The following is a 7,806-nucleotide window of genomic DNA, read 5'->3' as shown; positions in this document are numbered from 1 at the left end:
CCTTTGAGATCAAGCCTGACATAATTCAGATTGTACAGAAATCAGTCCAGCTCGGGGGTTCTCCAATAAAAGATCCAATACGTACATTAGGGATTTCATAGAGATCCGCGGCACCTTCAGGTTCAATGGTGTGTCTGAGGATGCGGTGAAACTGAGACTGTTCCCATTGCTTCTAAGGGACAATGCTAAGAGCTGGTTACACTCTCTAACAGCTGGTTTTATCACTACTTGAGAGGATCTTGCTCAGAAGTTTCTTACTAAATTCTTCCCTATGGTGAAGACCGAAGCACTCAGGAATGCTCTCACTCAATATGCGCAGCAATCGGGAAAATCTCTATATGAAGCTTGGGAGCGCTACAAGGAGATGCTTAGGAAGTGTCCTCATCATGGCATGCCTGATTGGATGATGATAAATTGTTTTTACAATATTTTGGGAGCACAATCTAGACCCATGCTTGATGCAGCATCAGGTGGAGCATTATGGGAAAAGAGCTATGAGGAAGCGTATGAGCTAATTGAACTGATGGCAACTAATGAATATCAGTATCCAACCTAGAGATTTCCACAGGTCAAGGTAGCAGGAGTTCTTGAAGTGGATACAGCTATGACTAACACTGCTCAACTAAAGGCGTTGTCTATGAAGATCGATTCTCTGGCTAACTATGGTGTTAAGCAGATAACCAGTGTTTGTGAGCTGTGTGCAGGTCCGCATGTGACGGAGCAATGCGTTATATCTAGTGACTCAGCTCAGTTTGTGAGTAACGTTCAGAGATCGCAGCAGCCAGTTCCTGCCACTTATCATCCTGACAACTGGAATCATCCTAACTTCAGTTGGAGCAACAATCATAATGCGATGCAACAGCCATTCCAGCAGTTTAGAAACAATCAATTTAATTCTCCTGGTTTTCAGCAATAATTCGCTCCAAGACAACAACTCCAACTTCAACAACATACTCATGATGCAAGTCTATCTTCGAATGAAAAATCTGAATTGGAGGAGTTGCGGCTTATGTGCAAAAACCAGACTCTTATATGCCAAAGCCAAGTTGTTTCTATCAAGACTCTGAAGAACCAGATAGGGCAAATTGCTAATGCCTTATTGAATCGACCACCGGTAATATTTTCTAGTGATACGGAAGCCAATCCAGGTAAGAGGGAAGTTGAAGAACAGGTGAACGCCATCACCTAGAGGCCGGGAAAGGTCACAAGCCCACAAATTCAGCAAGACGAAGAGCCTGAGAAATCTCAAGTTTCATAAAATGCAGTTGTGGCTGAAGAAGATGTGCATAAGGAAGCAGAACTGGAACCAAGGAAGAAAAATATGAAACACACTCCTCCTGAGGGTAATACAGGGGATAAACAGATCTATCCTCCGCCTCCTTTTCCTAAGAGGCTGTAGAAGCAAAAGTTGGATAAGCAGTTTGCGAAGTTTCTGAAGGTGTTCAAGAAACTTCATATCAACATACCTTTTGCCGAAGCTCTTAAACAGATGCCTAGCTATGCGAAGTTTATGGAAGGTATTCTCTCTCGGAAAGTGAAGCTCAATGACTTAGAGAGCGTTGCTCTTACTGAGGAATGCAGTGTTGTGCTGCAACAAGAATTGCCTACGAAGCTTAAAGATCCTGGAAGTTTCACTATTCCTTGCACTATTGGCAATTTGTCGTTCGACAAGTGTTTATGTGATTTGGGAGCTAGCATCAATCTGATGCCTTTGTCTATCTTCAAGAAGTTGGGTTTACCTGATCCAAAGCCTACATACATGTCATTACAACTAGCTGACCGTTCCATCACTTATCCGCGATGAGTAGTGGAGGATATTTTGGTTAAGGTGGATAAGCTCATCTTCCCTGCTGACTTTATAATTCTTGATTTCAAGGAAGATAAGAAGATTCCCATCATCTTGGGAAGACCATTCTTGGCTACAGGCCGAACTATGATCGATGTGCAAGAAGGAGAGCTTATGATGAAGGTTCATGATCAGAAGGTCACTTTTAATGTGTACAAGGCAATAAAGTTACCCACAGCTAAAGAGGAATGCTTTAAAGTAGAGATGGTCGATTCTGTAGTAAATTCGGAACTTGAGCCATTGCCAAAGTCAGATATCTTGGAGAGATCCTTAATAGGGGAATCAATTATTGAAGATGAAGGAGGAGTAGAGCATCTGCAAGTTTTGAATGCACCTCCGTGGAATAGGAAGTTGGATATTCTACTCGATTCTCTTGGGTTAGCAGAGTTGAAAATTTCTCAAGAGCGTATTGAGTCGTCTATTGAAGAAGCTCCCACACTTGAGCTCAACCCACTGCCAGATCACTTGAGTTATGCATTCTTAGGTACACCCCCTGACAAAGGGTTGGAATATATCTATAAAAATCTCAGGGGTGACCGGCCAGTTCCTCCCGTGATTACAGATGGTCCCTCACATGCAACACAGCCAGTTGATATATTTGGTCTTGGTGATGCACAGTATAGAACATTGACTAGGCGTATGGAAGCCATGCATGACATCTACCGATATTTTGCTGAAGATTTGACACACGCTCTCGGTACTATTTTCTGAGACACTTGTGTCGAGGTTGATTGACCACCTGATCCTTCACCCGAGGAGGGTAATCTTCCCGATAACTAGGTATTCCTGAAATCCTTATTATTACCTTCAATGAGGACATAGAAAATTTTAAGTTTAGAGGTGATAATGTAAGATTAGTTTGTGTGTGTCCATATAGATTCATATTGCATGTTTAGTGGTATTTCATTCGTATTTTTGTATGATTGTTCGTATACGACATATTTATTTATGTTATTATGTGAGTCCATGTAGTTACATTTGCATGCATATAACATGATTCCTTAGGTTGAGCTATTTCTGATTGATTGGTTGATGTTGATATGAGTGTAGTGATGACGAATAGAGGGATGTTTAAGCCCTAATGAATTGATTTGCATGCCAGAAACAAATATTTTCACAAAATCTTATAGGGTTACTTTTGATCTAGATCATGATCATACTTGTTTGTTGTTGAGATTTAATCACTTGGTTATATTTAGAATTTGTGATATTCTCGTAATGACGTAAAAACACTGATTTTTTGATTAGGAGAAAAATCTGGATTTCATTGCTAGTTGTGAATAAGGCTAGACGTCAAATGGCTAGTAGCCGGCTCATATTTTAATGAGTAGTCTAGGGTTGAACGAGATGGAGCGAAACGCACTCATTCAGAAGTTGTTGAAAAAAAAGAGAAAAGAAAAAAAAGAAAAAAAAAAGAAAAGAGAAAAAAGTATGTGTTATGCATAATTGATTAAGAGTGAGCTCTTTAATACTCGAGTTATTAAGTTTTAGGGACTTTGTGCCTAGTGACCTAAGGCTTTGATAGTCTGGAATCCGCTAACCTAACGCTCACTACATGGGTATTATTGTATAAGTCTTTTGGGACCTGATTCATTGCACGGTCAAATAAGCATGTTGTTATGTGTTCAATAATAGCATGAATCCTTGTATAACTCTAGTAGAAATATGGTGTTGAGAGTCATTATGCGTTTAACGTCTATTCTATTTATAAACTTGTGATTGTTTTGATGAAAGATAAGTTATGGTTATTGATCTAATTTCGAGAGTATATCTATTAAGCATCCACACACGCACGTTCTGGTCTGTGAGTTGATTTGTGAGATTTATTCAAACTCTGTTCTGAGTCATTGCATTCTTAGAGGCATTCGATTGTTGGTTGGTTATGGTAATTTTGAGGGGATCGATTGCATTATCATTTAGTTGCATTCATATAGTTGAATTCATGCATTAGGTTTGTTTTGTAGTTTTGAGTCTGTTTATGCTTGAGGACAAGTATTGATTCAAGTTTGGGGGTGTGATAAGTGGATTTTATATCTACTTGGAACGCTTCATTACAAGCTTAAGTTGGTGTTTTGGACTCAAGTTGTTGGTATTTTTGATGTGTTTTTGTGTTATTGCATTTTAGGTATCACTTAAATAAATATTTTTAAAGCAATATGCTGAAAAGAGATCAGAATTGTAATACTAGGTCATTCTCAAGTTGTATAGAATCTCGTTAGCTTCGCGTGGGCAGTTGAATCGCCTAATTCTGACGAGCAGAACTCAAGATACGGCCAAAAGAAGAATTGTCAGAATTTTTCCAGAATGTCAGCGCGGCCGCGCCAGAACCAGCGTGCCCGTGCCACCGAAAACACTATTCCAGCACGGCCGCGGGGGTAGAGAAAATGCCTCGAGCCAATGTTCGAGTACCAGGCGCTACGGCGCTGAAGTAACCCATACGAAAGGAAAAAGGCTTTTTTTTAATTATCCAAATCCTATGATTTTTTTATGAAAACTATCTATAAACAAAATTAGATAAAAGAACCAAAAACAGCGCGCCCGCGCCCTATTTTTGCCCCAGAATCCTGATTTTAGTCAAAATTGAAGATTATGAGAGTCCTGGTCATCTTGGAGCCTATATATACCAATAAAAAGACATTTTTAACAACAAGGAGGCCTGTGAGAGCAATAAGAAGACCTAGAGAGCACGAGACGGCTACGAAGAAGAAGACTTTTGTTTTCTTTAATATAGTTGATACTTGGATGCTCGTTTTTTATTTGTCATTGAACCCTAGTACTCTTATATTATTTATTATCATGCTTTCATTGGAACCCATAGTGACGATGAGTTCGATTATGAACTAATCGTTATCATGGGGTTCTAGTGGATTTATTTATGGATTTCTTTAGTTAAATTATTTCGATACCTTAGTGTGTGGTGATTGTATGATAACCTAGTATTGGTTGTGCTTATTCGTCTTATGTGCGTAGCTAACATATAAGATAGTGTGTTAATCTCTATTGAAGCGATAGTGAATATAGAGGTTTAGAACTTGCCATGCTAGAATAGGTTCATGTGTTATTGTTATGCATGATTCGTAGGTAATTTTACCCATCTTACTTGCCCAATGTAATCACGATAGATAACTTGCGCATTAAACCGTTATGTTTTCAATTCTTATAGACATATAAGGACTAAGCATAATTGGTGTCTATTCAACTTCTATCTCTTTTATGGATGCTCGGTTTTAGGGTATTCGTACAACGAAAGTTGGCGTTTACTAGTTTTGTGTTATCTGATTAGTGTCATCACCATTACATGCTAAGGTTAAGAATAAAAAGGCTATTGAATGAAGTATTTAATGAAGTCAGGATCCCATGTTTGTCATATATATTAATTCAACCATTTTTGTTCTCTTAGTTATAATTGTTAGTTTAATTCTTAGTTATAAACAATCTCAACTTGTTATTTGTCTTAGCATTGAATGATAGCCATAGCATTGTTGCATAGGTGTATAATCTTAAGTTAACCTAAACTAGTCTCTGTGGGAACGAATATGATCTATATCTTATACTACTTGCGAACGCGTATACTTGCGTGAATTTTATCGCGTGTTTTCGCCCTAACATTCATCAAAAGTAATCACTAGACCTCAATCTAGACAAGGTGGAGAGAGTAAGAGAAATGAAAGAATAGTTAAAGAATTGACTGTGACAACAACAATGCAACAATCTTTACAAGTCACAACTGCTGATGAAGACCAAGGTATTCTGGAGATAGAAGTTGGTGCTGAAGCAAGTCAATATCTTCAAACTCTAAAAGAAAAAGGAAGAAAGGCAACTTTATTTTAAAAAGATCCAAAGATTCAAGAATTTGACTCTGAGGTGAGTAAAAAATCTTTGAAAGAGAAATTCCTGGAGTTGATCTAGAACAACTAAAGCAAATAGAGGAAGACTTCAAGAATTCAATGAAAATAACAAATATTGTTATTGCTGTTATCTCTCAAGAAATTTGTGAAGATGATCCTTCTAATAGACCAATCAATGGTGTAGTTATAAAGGAGGTAAGTCAGGTAGAGGATGAAAGATCTTTCAGATCTCAAGCTATTTTAATTATTGACAAGAAGCAAAAAGGGAAAAAGAAGATAGGAGAGAAGTCAAAGTTTTCAAAGCCTAAATCCAAAGTTGTTGTAAAGAAGAAATCAGTATCTAAAGCAACTAAATCACAAATACTGATAGATCCAATCTATACAATTGCTCAATCTTTTAATACTGATGAAATTACTAAAAAGAAGAAATCAATCAAGCTCACCAAAGAAGGAAGATTTACGGAGCTGACTAGGCTAATAAATTAAAATTAACCTCTGACATTGCTCAATTTAAAGATGAATCTGTTGTAATATCCGGGATATATCGTGTAATTATTTTTGCTATTAAATAATTATTATGTGTGTTCAGTATCTATTCTGTGAATTAACTGTTAAGTGTTATTTGTATTTGAATATTCAAAAAAAGTATTAATTGAGTATATCAATTTTTATATATCCAAAAATAAAATATAGATAATTGTCATATCTTCCTAATTATAATTATGTTGATTTATGAATTTATATGAATCATATGAAATTTATAAAATCTTTTCCGAGTATTTAAAATCTATTTTATAAAAACGGGAACCAACCGGCGTCAACCGTTGTTACATTTTTGGAACCCGAAACTCTTCCGATAACTCCTTCCTAACCTAATTGTAATATTCCGAGCATTTTCCATGTTTCGACTTTTTCGATCCGGCGTACGGTTTGTCCTGCGCGGGTCCCAGCGCAACATTTTTGATACAATATTTGTTTCGGTAAATCAATAAAACCCGTATTTTCGATAAACGGGAGCTTTTTATTAAACTATCACAATTATCACTTCGTAATACGTGTAACCAGGCGCTGAGACCAAGACCGCAGTACAAATTGTACTGATTTGGATAATTATCCCGAAAACCGATACCGTTTGGATCAGTTTTTACAAATAAACGTACCGTTTTATATCCGGAATGATCCAACGGAATACTAATTTCCCGTAAATATAAATAGCCTTTTACCGTATTTTATTTCGTATCAAAATCATTTGCAGACAGATAATTATATAATTTTACAGAGAAAAATCATATATTCATAAACCTTTCTGAGAATCAAACCACAAATTCAAGGTGTTAGTGAAATCCGTTTGGAAAGTTGGAGTAACCAATTTGAAGGTCTCAAGGAGTACTATCAGATTCCAGGACCTGTTTTACTGCAGAATCAAAGGTTGATTTTATATAAAATTAATTATTTTCGAATTATTTTTATAAAAAATATGAATTTTTGTTCGGATGATTTTTTGTATGATTTGATGATTGCATGTGGTAGAGCTTGTTTTCCTAATGATTTTGTTATATTATAAGTCTGATTTGGAGTTCAATAACATGCTCAAAAGTAGGTTTAATTTTTGAATTTCAAAATTAGGGTTTATAGCCCGTATGAATGTTTTCAATTGAAATTTGGGGGTTTTTGATTCAAGGGTTATTAGCTGTTAATTTATAGTGGGTTGTGTTCCTTATGAAATTTGCAATCGATTGGTATATAGCTCGTTAACAGAGGATTAATGGATCGAAGGGAGTTGTGTTTTGAAAGTTTTCGATGTTCACCGGAAACCGGCGATGTTCTTGGCCAATTTCCGGCCAGAACAGAGATGATTATGGAGTTTTAATTGCATGAATAAGTTGCTGGTAACCTATAGATTTAATCTGGACAGTTTGGTGGCCTGAGGTGGCCGGAATCGTGTTCTCCGGCCACACTCCGGCGAGTCGACGGCTGGGCTGGCAAAATTACAAACAGGCCCCTGTAGTTTTGTAGATGATGAAGTTTAGTCCCTGTAGTTTGTAAAGTTTTTAAAAATAGGATTCCTGTTTATAAAATGTTTAAAAATCACATTTCCTATTTATTTTTATT

The 7,806-nt window shown here is 36.8% G+C and overlaps 1 non-coding gene across 1 annotated transcript; it reads right to left on the bottom strand.

Moving 5' to 3' along the window:
• Positions 1-286: 286 nt before the first annotated feature.
• On the bottom strand, positions 287-393 carry LOC141663245 (small nucleolar RNA R71). Its single transcript, XR_012551323.1, has one exon. It is a non-coding gene; the product is annotated as a small nucleolar RNA R71 (small nucleolar RNA).
• Positions 394-7,806: the final 7,413 nt, after the last annotated feature.

The sequence above is a fragment of the Apium graveolens genome, chromosome 5, assembly GCF_009905375.1.
Source record: "Apium graveolens cultivar Ventura chromosome 5, ASM990537v1, whole genome shotgun sequence".
Taxonomy (NCBI): Eukaryota; Viridiplantae; Streptophyta; class Magnoliopsida; order Apiales; family Apiaceae; genus Apium; species Apium graveolens.
This window is presented reverse-complemented; position numbering and strand designations above follow the sequence as displayed.